Source organism: Peromyscus californicus, unplaced genomic scaffold (genome assembly GCF_007827085.1).
Source record: "Peromyscus californicus insignis strain IS unplaced genomic scaffold, ASM782708v3 Scaffold_23__1_contigs__length_62951481, whole genome shotgun sequence".
Taxonomy (NCBI): domain Eukaryota; kingdom Metazoa; phylum Chordata; class Mammalia; order Rodentia; family Cricetidae; genus Peromyscus; species Peromyscus californicus.
The window spans coordinates 56,391,568-56,406,502 of NW_026294534.1; positions in this window are offsets into that span (position 1 = coordinate 56,391,568).

Sequence of the window (14,935 nt, forward strand, 5' to 3'; positions counted from 1 at the left end):
AAAGACATGGCTCTCAGCTGGAGAATGGACACCCACTGAAGTTTCCAGGGCAAGAATTACACCAGGGACACGTGGTTAATAATAGAAATATGGATGGTTTATTAAGAAAGAGAAAGCATTCTGAGAATGGTTGTAAGCTAGTGATGTGGAGAAAAGACCTGCACTCAAAAGTACTGGGTCATGAGGTTCACAGCCTTTTAGAAGTCACTTGCATAGAACTTCCCCTGTCTGGTGATTTTAGTGATTGTATTTGATAGGAATTCCAACCACACCCCCATGGTTGCGCATGCCTGGTGGGACACTTAGTCATTTCCACCTAGTCATTTCCTGGTCATATGTCCTGAGTGACCCATGACCCCGTGGCTGCATGGTTACATGAGTGCAGGGTGCAACCACGTGATCTATGCACATGAGTGGAATAGCCACATGGGCCTGTGTGTGACTTGGCCTTTAAAAGACAGCTCCCATGTTCCCCCACCACCTTCACACATGTGTCCTTTCAGCAGGCCTGATCATGTCTATCCTTTTCTCCTCGTCTTAATAAAACTCTTGTTAGTGGATTCTGCCGTGTTTGGTGACTTTTCCTCGCAGGGTAAGCGCACCGCTGAAAATCATCAGTGTTTATCTCCGACATCTCTCTCACATGCTGTTTGGTTGCGCATAGCCCAGCTGGGGATGGGTTTTCACTCTCTATTGTCAACTGCCTTCTGTATGTTAATCTTGATGGCACACTCTAGTCTCTCCAACATTGCTGGTGAAAATATAAATTAGTAGAAATAAATTGGAGAAGAGTTTAGCCTTAAGCTAGTAAAATGGAGCTCTGTCTGTTTTCTAGTTTCACTTCTCACAAATACTCTGACTAAAAAGCAACTTCAAGAATAAGGCCTATTTGGCTCATAATTGTGGGTTGCGGTCTATTATTGTGGGGAAATCAAGGCAGGAGCTCAAAGCATCAAGTCAATAGGCGAGACCGGAAAGAATAACCACAGGATCATTGCTTGCTTGTTGCTTACTAGTTTCCTCTGTTATTATACACGTCAGGACCAGCTTTGGGAATGGTGCTGTCCACAGTGGGTCAGGTTTTCCTACCACAATTAATAATCCAGACAACCTTCCATATACATGCTCGCAGACTAATTTGATCTAGATAATTCCTAATTAAGGTTCTCTTCTCAGGGGATTCTAGGTTGTCATTTTGACAGTTAAAATTAACCCATAAAAAGGCTCCACATTACAAATTTATCAAGGTAAGTTGAGACCATGTAAGCACATGGATCTATTAAAACCATACCAGCAAAGCCAAGCCCATCAAACATACTGGACCAAGGAAAGAATGTGCAGCTGTCACCTAGACTCCATGAAGAGGTGGACACTTAGTATTGCTGTAGATGTAACCGACCATCTTATTAAATAAGAAACACAGAACCAATGCAAAGAAGAAAGCCAAGAGATCAGAGCTAAGAGCCTTACCCACCTGCTGCAGCTAGCCTCTTCAGCCAAGAGACCTCTCCGAAAGAGAGCTACTTTCTGTCTGTTTGTCTTTATATAGACTTTCTGTTCTGCCTTCTCATTGGTTGTAAACCCAACCACGTGACTGCCTCGTCACTGCCTGTCTGTACAGACCTCCAGACACACATTGGAGCGTGTGTCTCCAATGCTGGCTGTATCCTTGAACACACAGAGATCTACCTAGCTCTGCCTACCAAGTGCTGGGATTAAAGGCATGTGCCATGAATGCCCAGCTCTGCTATGGCTTGCTATTAGCTCTGACCCCCGGGCAACTTTATTTATTAACATACAATTAAAATCACATTTCAGTACAAATAAAATACCACCATACATTGCAATGGTGATGACCTCATTAATATGTTATCTGATCACTAGACATATGACTAAGGACCAATAGGCAGAGTACTCTCAACTATTCCAGGGGCTTTAGACCAGTCTGACCCCACTATTGCCAGGGTCCATTTGAATTACCATCCATGTATCTGCTTGTCTAGTCCTGCTTCTTCACTTTACCCCTACAGCCCCCATGCCCTACACCTCACTAAATCAGCTCAACTCCACCTGCGGCTTAGCTCAACTCTGGCCTGGAACTTGACTATAGAGCTGCGCTTAGCAAGTTTCCCACTATGTAGATCCTTCCTTTGTATTTCTATTAGTCGCCTATCTCTCAGAACTCCTTCAATTGAGCTGCAGCCTCTTCGACTCTTTATAGCCATTATGTGTAAGTACATATGTAGATAGATTTCCCCATATAGCATGTAATATGTGATCTAAGAGTTGATGTTAGAAGTTAGGATTTTAGAATAAAAGAACCTGTGTTTCCCTCAGCTAACTATCAGTCAGGACCACATGGAGAATTTCTGCCTATGAAACTGACCGAGCCTATAAATTTACTGCTATCCAATAAAACATATTGGGAACTGATGTAAACATTTCCTGTTCCTGACATAGTGCACATAAGACCTTCTATCTCTCATACCAAATCCGCAAGCACCTTAACTTAATTTTTCAGCTGTACAGCCTTGTTCCTCACTTCATGTTGTCGAAGGCTACCTTTGCCCCACAGTGTTAAAGCTGAGTAGTTGTGACACAGACAATATGGATCACAAACCCTGAAACAGTTACTGTTGGCCCCCTTTATATGAAGTTTACCATTCTTGCTTTGTAAAATACCTACATTTATACACCAGAGGAGTAGACTGAAATGTCATAGGCAGCACTGTTGGATAAACACAAACTTGAAAACAAGTCTAACACAAGGACAGAGTGGATAAACAATCTGTTTCTAGCACACACACACACACACACACACACACACACACACACACACACACACACTGAAGACACTCCTGCCTCTTCATCATGACTCAAAACAAATGACAGTTTTTCAGTACTAAGTAGTCATCCTTGAAATCGTATGCATAGCAAGTAGCATTGTAAGGACTGAGCACATTGTATTTATATATTTAAGGATATATAAATATATGTAACAATAATTAAAGAGAGGCTAGAAGCCATGAATATAAGAGAGATCAAGAAGGGATACATAGGAAAAGTTGGGGAGAAGAAAGGAAAATTATGTAATTATATTCTTTTTTGAATACCCCCGTCATCAATCTTTAAGGAGTAATAGTTATAGCTTTATTTCTTAAAACTCCAGTGAATGACCTCAGCTAAGACAGAATGACCTCAGCTCAGACAGGGAAGCACTTTAGAATACACTGTAGTATACTCCCTCCTTGTTAGTGACTTGTGGCATCCTTCACTGCTCTGGGAGCACACACTCATGATTCCACTTGGTGACATGGGCATCCCTCACCACTCTGAGCATGTGCTCATCATTCCATTGCTAGTAGGCTCAGCTTTCAGGCTAAAGGACTAGGAAGTGATTCACATAAATTCCCATTTTCTGGGCATAGTCTGTATCTCTAGTTATAACTAATCTAAGAATACTTAGTCTTCAATTTTTATAGTATTATTTATTTTATTATAATTTTATAATTATTTATTATATTTTTATAATATTATTTATTTTATTAGTTATTTATTATTTATTCTATAATATTATTTATTCTATAAAATTATTTATTAGATTTGAATAGACTAGAAAGTTCTTGATCAACAGCAATTCATTACTATTCTTTGCTTATTTAGAACTTAAGAGGATTAGTTGGTTGTTACAAATATTTAAAAATAGAATCTCTCTTCACAAGCTGAAGAGATAGCTCATTGGGTAAAAGTACTCACTTCTCTTTCAGAGGACATAAGTTCAGTTTCTAGCACCTATCTCAGATGGTATACAATGGCCTTTAACTCCAGCTCTCCAGGACCTGACACCTTCCTGTGGCCTCCAAAGGCACTTGCATACACATGACGTACATATATGAGAGAGAGAGAGAGAGAGAGAGAGAGAGAGAGACTCATAAATACATTTCTCTTAGCTCACCTACTCTTCATGTTATTTTCCAAACATATTAAAATTGAGTTTATATTGATTCCAGGCAGAGAAGCAAGCAGGATAATTTCAGATCATCACCTCTCCCTCAGCTCCTCCAAAATCAATGCCCCAGTTCTCCCCAACTCTGTAGCTGACTGCCTGCTATGGTCTCCCCTTCCTCTAAATGCCATCTCCAGGGATCACACAGATCTTTGCCCCCAAACTTCCCTCCTTCTATTCATTGCTTTACCCCAACCCCCAACCCCAGCAGGGATCCTGGAAACCTCATGACACTACAGCCAGCTAAGCAGATAGGCTAACTGAAGTCATCACCTCTCCCTCCATTCCTCCAAGTACAATCCCCCAGTCTCATCTTCAGCTCTGTATTAGACTAAGGCTTCAGCTTCTCCTCATTCTCTAACCCTATTTCAGTGGACTAAGCAGATTCAGGTGGAAGACCCTGCTTTCCTCATTCCTATGGACCCCTTCAGCACATGCTTCCTAGCCTATCCCTATTCCTAAATGTCAGCTCCCAATACCTAGAAACACATTTTACCTTGAACCTCCAGTTGTCAGAACAATCAAGATCCAAGGAAGAATTTCCAATCCAGCAACATACAACCAACACTCTCCTAAGAACCAGAGAGGGCAACAGATACAAAGGAACAAAACACTCACCAACAAAGACAAGACCAGCCACCAACACCTAGAATTACAATCTTCTCAAACTCAGAGGCCTATATAGCAGTGTAAAAACATAATAATAACATCCAGGACAATATGTTTCCACTAGAGTCTAGTACCCCGACCATAGAAGGCCCATAGCTAAGGCACAAGAAAAATACCTTAAAATCACCTTTAGGGATATGATAGATGTCCTTAAAGAAGAAATGAATGAATCCCTTATAGAAATCTATGATTTGTCTATGTTTGATAAGCAAACAAGGGAAGAGAATGAATAAAACAATTCAATACCTGAAAGTGGAAATAGAATCAATAAAGAAAATCCAAACTTAGGGAATCTAGAAATCAAAAATTTAGGGAACTCAAATAGGAAACTGGTATATAAGGTAATTTGCCTAAATAATTTAATCAATTGGACCTAAGAAACAAGCTGATGCAGACAATTTAATATCTACAATTAATAGTGTTTAATTAATTAATTTAGGGCATTGAAGTAAGCTTCAACAACAGAATACAAGAAATGGAAGAAGGAATCTCAGGCATTGAATACACAATAGAAGAAATGGATACCTAGGTCAAACAAAATACTAAATCTAAAGAATTCCTGGCAAAGCAACCATAAAATATGGGACACCATGAAAAGATCAAATTTAAGAATAATAGGAATAGAGGAAAGGGAAGAAACCCAGGTCAAAGGCACAAAAAATTACTTTCAATAAAATCATAGAATAAAATTTCCCTAACTAATGAAAGAGATGTTTATCAATGTACAAGAGGTATAGAGAACACCAATCAGACAGGACCAGAAAATAAAGACTCCTTGGCACATAACGTTCAAAGCAGTAAAGGTCCAGAACAACAACAACAAAGAATATTAAAGCAGCAAGGGAAAGAGAACGAGTAACACATTAGAGTAACACCCGAATTCTCAATGGAGACTATAAATGGCAGAAGACCCTGGAATGATGTCCTGCAGACTCTAAGAGATCACAAGTGCCAGCCCAGACTACTATACACAGCAAAATTTTCAATCACAATATATGGAGTAATTTAAACTTTACATGATAAAGCCAAATTTAAGCAATATTTAACTATAAACAGATCCCTACAGAAGGTACTAGAATGAAAACTCCAACATAAAGAAGGTGAATCTCACCCAAAAAAACAGAAGAATTAAATAATCCAAGAATGGCAAACCAAAAGAGGGGAAACACATATACCACACAACAATAAGATAACAGAAAACAACAAACACTGTACATTGCTATCTCTCAACATCAATGATCTCAAGACACAGACTAATAGTATGAATGAGAAAACAGGACCCATCCTTCTGATGCATCCAAGAAACACACCTTGATATCAAGGATAGACTTCACTTAGGGTAAAAGGATGGACAAAGATATTCCAAGCAAATGGACCTAAGAAGCAAGTTGATGCATACATTTCAGTGTCTGACAAAACAGACTTCAAACCAAGACTAATCAGAAGAGATGGGAAAGGACACTGTATATTCATCAAATGAAAAATCTACTAAAAGGACTTTGTACTTCTTAACATCTATGTACCAAACACAAGGGCACCCAAGTTCATGAAAGAAAGAAACATCATTACGCTTTAAATCACATATTGACCCTCACACTCTGATTGTGAGAGACTTCAATACCATACTTTCCAGAAAAGAAAGGCCATCCAGACAAAAACTCAACAGAGAAATGCTGGAACTAACTAACAATATAAACCAAATGGACCTAACAGATATTTAGAAAACACAAAAGAAAATACCCTCTCAGCACCTCAAGGAACATTCTACAAAAGTGACCACATACTTGGGGAAAAAAAGCAAGTATCAGCACATACAAGAAAATTGAAATAACACACTGCATTTTATATAACCACCATGGATTAAAGCCAGATAACACCAACAACAGAAACAACAGAAAGCTCACAAACCCATGGAAACTGTACAAATAACTACTGAATGAAAAGTGAGTCAAGATAGAAATTAAGAAAAAAAACCAATATATTCAAACAAAATGAAAGTGGTTCTAAGAGGCAAATTCATAGCACTAAGTGCCTACATTAAAAAAAAAAGTGGAGAGATCTCATAGTAGCTACTTAACAGCACACCCGAAAGCTCTAGAACAAAAAGAAGAAATCACAGCCAAAAGGAATAGACAGTGAGAAATAATTAAACTCAAGACTTTAGTAAATAAAATAGCACAATACAAAGAATTAGTGAAACAAAGAATTGGCTCTTTGAAGAAATCAATAACATTAACAAACCCTTATCCAAATTAACCAAAGGGCTAAGAGAGAATATCCAAATTACCAAAACCAGAAACAAAAAGAAGGATATAACAACAGACACCAAGGAAATCCAGAGAACCATAAGGACATACTTTAAAAACCTATTACCTCCAAATTGGAAAATCTAAAGGAAATGGACATTGTTCTCTGTAGGTACTACTTACCAAAGTTTAATCAAGATAGATAAGCAATTTAAACAGACCTATAACCTCTGGTGAAATAGAAGCAGTCATTAAAAGTATCGCAACCAAAAAGAGTCAAGGGCCAGATGATTTTAGTGCAGAATTCTAATCAGACTTCAAAGAAGACCTCAATACTCCTAAAATTATTCCACACAATAGAAACAGAAGGAACATTGTCCAATTTGTTTTATGAGCCCTCAGTTACCCTGATACCCAAACCACATAAAGACTTAACTATGAAAGAGAATTACAGATCAATTTCCCTATGAACATAGATGCAAAAATACTCAATAAAATCTTTGCAAACCAAATCCAAGAACACATCAAAAAGATAATCCACCATTATCAAGAAAGCTTCATCTAAAAGAGGAAGCGATGGGTCAAGATATATAAACAGATAAATATAACCCACCATATAAACAAATTGAAAGACAAAGAACATAAGATCATCTCATTAGATGCAGAAAAGACCTTTGACAAAAACCAACACCCCTTCATTATAAAAGTCCTGGAGAGATCAGGAATACAATGAAACGTAACTCAATATAATAAAGGCAGTTTACAGCAAACATATAGCCAACATCAACTTAAATGGAGAGAAATTCAAAGCAATTCCACTAAAATCAGGAACAAGGCAAGGTGTCCACCCTCTCCATACCTATTCAATATAGTGCTTAAAAGTCCTCACTAGGGCTATAAGACAACTGAAGGAGATCAAGGTATGTAAATTGGAAAGAACGAGGTCAAAGTATTTTTATTTGTAGATGATGTGTTGGTATACATAAGTCTCCTTAAAAATTCCACCAGGAAACTCCTACAGCTGATAGACATTTCTAGCAAAGTAGTTGGATACAAAATTAACTCACAAAAGTGAGTAGCCCTCCTATATACAAATGACAAATGGAGTGAGAAAGAAATCAGGGAAATAAATACCTTTTATATTAGCCTCAAGTAATATAAAATGTCTTGGGGTAACTCTAAACAAGCAATTGAAAGATTTGTATGATAAAAGTTTAAGATATTAAAGAAGATATCAGAAGATGGAAAGGTCTTCCCATGTTCATGGATCAATGGAATTATATAGTAAAAATGCCCACCCTACCAATAGCAGTTCTATAGATTCAATGCAATCCCCATCAAAATTCCAACAAAATTCTTCACAGATCTTGAAAGAAAAATTCTCAGCCTCATATGGAAACACACACACACACACACACACACACACACACACACACACACACACACACAGCAGGATAGCTAAAACAAACACAAATAATAAAAGAACTGCCAAAAGTATCGCTATCCTAGATTTCAAGTTGTACTACAGAGTTATAATAATAAAAGCAACATGATATTGGCACAAAAAACAGAAATATTGATCCATGGAATCAAATTGAATAACCAGACATAAATTCATAACCTATGAACACCTGATTTTTGATAAAGAAGCCAGAAATATACACTAGAAAGACAGAATCTTACACAAATGATGCTGATAAAACTAGGTGACTGCATGTAGGACAATGCAAATATATCCATTATCACCATGAACAAAAACTCAACTCCAAATGGATTGAAGACCTCAACATAAAAGCAGATACACTGGACCTGATAGAAGAAAAAGTGGGGAATAGATTTGAGTACATTGGCAAAGGAAATGACTTTTTAAACAGAATACTATTAGCAAAGGCAATAAGATCAACAATTTATAACTGAGACCTCACGAAACTGAAAAGCTTTTGCATGGCAAAGGACACCATCATTCAGACTAAGTGGCAGCTTAGAGATTAGAAAAATTATTTTTACCAACTAAACATCCAACAGAAAGCTAATATACAGATATATAAAAAAACTAAAAAAAAACCCTGGATATCAAGAAAACAAATAACCCAATTTAAAATTGGGGTACAGATCTAAACACAGAATTCTCCAAGTAGGAAACTCAAATGGCTGAGAAATGCTTAAATGTTCAATATTCTTAGCCACCAGGGAAAGCACATCAAAACTGCTCTGAGATTTCATCTTACACCGGTCAGAATGGCTAAAACCAATAAAAGAAATGACAGCTCATACTGGTGAGGATGTAGAATAAAAGGAACACTCATCCATTACTGACGGGAGTGCAAACTTTTACAGCCACTGTGGAAATCAGTGTGACTGTTACTCAGAAAGATAGAAATCAATCTATCTCAAGATCAAGCTATAGCACTCTTGAGCATATGCCAAAGGACGCTTCATTCTACCACAGAGGCATTTGCTCAACCATATTCATTGCTGTTCTATTCATAATAGCCAGAAAGTGTAAATGACTGAGATGTCCCACAACAGAAGACTGGATAAAGAAAATGTAGTATATTTACACAATGGAACATTACTCAACCATTAAAAAAATGAAATCATAGAATTCTCAGGAACATAGATAGAACTAGAAAACACCATAATGAGTGAGGTAACCCAGACACAGAAAGATAAACATCATATGTATTTGCTTGTAGGTGGATATTAGTTGTTAATTCAATTACAACCAAGCTAACAGTCCATAGAATCACAGAGCTTAGGTATAGAGTAAGGGACTTGGGGAACAGATTGATCTCCCCAGGAAAGAATAGATACTTGTGGGTGGATGGGGTGGGTGGTATGGGAGGATCATGTGGGGAGGGGGAGGGAAGAGTATTACACAAGAGGGAGTACAAGGAAAAACACCAAAATTAAGGCCATTTGCAGAGCAGTATGGAAACCAAACACAATCAAAGCTTCCTAAAGTATATGCATGTATGAAGGCTACCTATATGAAATGGCCAAATAATGAGGCAGACAGAACCCCAACTGGCCGTCGCTTGTCACCAAATGAAGCTTCCAGTACTGTGATAGGGTTACATATAATTGAGTTGCTGGCCAAAGGAGTTCTATGAATCCCCAAACAACTCTGGCTATTGCCAAGACTATAACTTACTCTCCAAAAACTGAAGGCCAGGCCCATTGCTAAAGACAACACCTAAAGAACTCACTGAACACGAAGGAGTTGAACCTTCACCACTATATTGCAGCATCTTTGGTACAGGAAGATACTCTGCATGCTAACAAAAGAGAAACTTAAACACCAACACAACCACAAAACCTTTGATCTACAATGGTGTCCTACCTGCAAGACATGCTAGGGCAATGGTGGCACAAAGCTTGTGGGAGTAATGAGACAGTATCTGATTTGACTTAAGGCCCACTCTATAATATACAACCTATATCCAACACTTCTTGGGTGACCAAGAACCTGAGACTAGATAACCCCAGGACCTAAGGTATAACCAAATAGTACTGTTCCAAAAACAAAATAAAACAACAACAACAAAGTAGGTAGTAATAAAATGACTCCTAGTGACATTCTGCTATACTCATAGATCAGTCCCTTGCTCAGCCATCAAAAAAGCTTCCTCCTGTTGCAGATGGGAACAAATACAGAGATCCATAGTCAGATATTATAGGGTCATATAATAAATAAATACAATAAAATATGTAATATTATATATAATAAATATAATATAATATGATATCACAAAACAAAAACTAACTCACCAGAATTGAACAAAGCAAACAAAAGGAAAAGAACCCAAAATAAATCATAAGAAACAGATCCGCTCATTTCTACACTCAGGAATCCCATAAAAACATTAAACTGGAGGCCATAATATATTTAGGGTGAAAAAGAAAAGAAGGAAAAATATAAAATAAAATATAAATTTAAAAAAAGAAAGAAAGAAGGAAAGAAAAGGAAAAGTCGTGACAGAGCTCTGTGGGCAAAGGAACCTCCAAAGATGCTGTTGAGTTCATTTTCTATTGACCATTTACTGCTGGACATGCAGCCTACTCATAACAGCAGTTTATTTCAACAGTGAGACTTTCTTGGAGGAAACTAAATATTCATTTGCAAATGATTATCAGTTAGAGATAGCTTCTGGGTTAGGGATGGTAGCATGTGTCCATTGCTCTTTCCATCTCTAGGGCCACACCTGGTGTAGACCCATGCAGATCCTGTGCTTGCTCCTTCAGTCTCAGGCTGGACCAGTCATTGGTTGGTCACTCCCACAATTTCTGAGCCACCTTTACTCCAGCACATCTGGTAGGGAGGATAAATTGTAGGTCAAGGGTTATGTGGGTGGGTTGGTGTTCCAATCAATCCCTTTACTGGAAATCTTGCCTGGTTACAGGAGATGGCCAGTTCAAGCTATTTGCCTGTTTGTTTTCTAATTAGAGACAGAAAGGGGGTATATCTGGATGGGAGGAAGGTTAGAAGGAACTGAGGGAAACAGAGGGAGGGGAAACTGTAATCAGTAATCAGGATATATTATGTGAGAAAATAAAATCTATTTTCAATAAAACTGTAGGCAGACTTTTCTTTTCCTTCCACTAGTTCCCAAATAACCAACACAGAAACTCAATATTAATTATAAATGTTCAGTCAATAGCTCAGGCTTGTTATGAACTAACTCTTACATTTAATTAACCCATATTTTTTATCTATGCTTTGCGTTGTGGCTCAGTACATTTCCTCAGTATGGCATGCCCATCTTGCTTCTCTCTGCATCTGCTGGTGACTCCTGACTCCACCATTCTTCCCAACATTCTCAGTTTGGCTCTTCAGCCTACCCTTATCCTGTCTAGCTATTGGCTAGCCAGCTTCTTTATTAAACCAAGCACAGTGACATATATTCACACAGTGTAAAGGAATATTCCACATAAAACAAAAAAAGAGTTTATTATTTTTATTCCTCAAGAATTCTCAAGAGATGAAAACATTGACATATACAGAGACTGTAACAGCAGGCACAAGATATACACTAGCTCATACCAGACAAAATACCTGCCCTGAGAAGGGGAAGTAAACACAAAATCCTACTCCTAACTATGAAGCTATTTGTAATTGATACTATTGGGAAAGAGAAAATCAGTTCAATACAGTGTCGCAGTGTATAGCAACCCGACTCCAAAGCATGCCCCATGCTGAGGAAAGAGTTGGCCAACACAAAATGGAGTCCATGATTTTTATTGGGACGTTGGTTATATTTTTTTGTTTGTTTGGTTATTTTTTTGTCTCTTTCATTTTGTTTGTTTCCCTTTTCCCCTATTTTATTATTTTATTAAGTTCTTTTCATTCAATATATTTTTTATCATGTTTGCCTTCTAGTTCCTTGCAGATCTTCCCATTTCCCCACCCATGCAACTTTATGTCCTCTCTCTCTTTCTCATTCTCTCTCTCTCAAAACAGAAATAGAAAAAAAAATGAAAATCAACAGGGCTAATTCCTCCTAGACATGGGGCCTGCCCTGGAGTATGGCTGCTGTACCCAGTGACTCTCAATTGTAGAAAACTGATTTTCCCTTTCCCAGTACTGACAACTCAAATTGTCTCTTGGTTAGGAGTGGGATTTTGTGTTTACTTCCCTTTCTCAGGGCAAGTATTTTGTCTGGTATGAATTAGTGTATATCTTGTGACTGCTGTTACAGTTTCTGAATTCATATCTGTATCAGTTCTATTGTGTCTGGAAGACATAGGAGTTATTTTCATTTTTTGCCTTGTTTTGTTGTGTTGAGAGAGAGAGAGAGAGAGAGAGAGAGAGAGAGAGAGAGAGAGAGAGAGAGAGAGAGAGAGAGAGAATGAAACTGAGTGGGCAAGGATATGGGGGAATTAGGGCAGAGCTGGGGGTGTGGAAAGCATTATCAAAATGCTTTATATGAAAAATAACTTAAATAAAATAAGCAGGAGAAGGTCACTTTGAGCTCTACAGTCTGACTTTTCTTTGTGAAACACCTTGCTCTTGTCCAATAACAAACCCCAGAAGAGAGCTACAGGCTCAGGCTTTTTAAACAGAGTGTCATCCCAAACAACAACAAGAAAAGGCAAGGTTAAGCAACAAGGAGCGTCATTATGAATTCATTATTATCACTAGCTTTGCTTTTAAAACCATATGGAGAAGAATTTTAGGACAAGCCAATACAGCTTCAACTTGTTTCCTCCCAGAGACTCAGAGCCTGTCTTCACTGTGGTCTCTCCTGTCAGTCACCTTTCGTCACTGGCTCCCTCAGTACCTCAGAATGTGGTCTGCTGTCTTAGCCTCAGCTCTTTGAGATCTCCCTCCACCAATACGCAAGAGGAAGGGACTGTATGTGCTTTGTGCCTGTCTTCCATTGTTGCCTTGATTGGAAGCATAGCTTGGGACAAGGGTAATGTCAGTGGCTCCTGTCACTAGTTATCTTACTTTTTATTCCATTTACTGGTGGGTGGCTTTGCTTAAAAGAATTAACCCGAGAGTTTTCTGTGCAAGAGAGATGGAGTAGACAAGTCATCATTAGTGTAGTTCTTTTGATAAAACTGGAGACTGAAAGGGAGGTTTCCGTCTTAAACGACGGTGCGCCCTCCAGCCGTGATCACCTTCAGCTGTCTTGTTTTATTCCACAGCTTGTTGGGATCTCTGTGGTTCATTTGATGCGCCATAATTAGCTTATAGCTACATTAGTGGCCTCGTGTCACACTGTGGGGCCCAGAACCCTGGGGTTTCTGTTGGACTTACTGATAAAGACCTATGCTGTTTCCATTACTTTTCTATCGCACGAGATAGTGCAATATTTACTCTTGGAGCCACACTGTTTTGCCCTGTGAATGTGCACAGAAGAAAATGCTAAATCCAAAGACATCAGCTTACCTAATTCTGAGACACTGACAAATTGGCAGACAGGATTTACAACGTTCTCTTCCACAAGCAACCCATAAGTACTCGTGCTTTTCTCTACCCTTGGAAGCACAGTGTGAGCTCTGCAATGGGCTAGTCTGTTTTGAGCTTTAATTTTCAAATATTTAATAATGAAGACGGGTGAGCATCTTTTCCTGCTGTTTGGAGTTTCTGTGCTACAGGGCTGGTTGTGATTCTACTTTTTTTTTTTTTTTGTCTTCATTTCTTACCCGCCTTTCTCCATTCTTTGTTGTCCATAAGCAATTTTAAGGGTCCCTGATTAAGAAAGTATGCTATGGGCAGTGGAGCAGGGTGAGGGGAGGTGTTTGCTACTAGGGATATGGCCCAGCCTGTAACCCTAGCATTTTTCAAGGAAAGAAAGTGGATTCCCAGAGCTCCCTGTCCAGCTAACCTCACCTCATCAGCTAGCAAGGAATCCTGTCTTAAAGCAACACATGGCATCCTGCCCTGGGCTCTACGCGTGGAAACACACAGGATTATTTTATGTGAGTATGGTAAGTGCATCACTCCTGACTCAATTTTTATGTAGAGTTTATCATACTTATTAAAATAAATTATTATTTTAATATTACTATTAAAGCTTACTTTTAATAATATTGTCTGCTAATTTTCAAAAACAGAAGTTTGCATCTACCAGCACAGAACAGTTCTATTACCTTTTATTTGTGATTTTTTTTTCATTTTGAAAAGACCGGGTAAACATAGAAGACAGGGTGTCAACTTATACAGACATAATTTCTTTACTATTGAAGTATGGCATGTTTGAAGATGGGAAGGAAATGATATACTGCACACTTGAGTTAAGAATATAGTGTTTTTATGTTTCATGGATATTTACCTGGGATAAGTAGTAGCAATGATTCATCACTAAAATTTATTTTCTAGGTAGGATGAACTTTAATAAGCATAGTAAAGTAATGAACAGTAAAAAGGTATTACCTTATCAGCCAAATATTTCCTGAAGGACAGTGACCCAGTCTTTGAAATACTAGTCTAGAAAGAACAAAGAAAGATGTCAGTAGTGGACTCTCGCTTCCTTCACCTACTTAATATGGCAATAAAATAGTATCA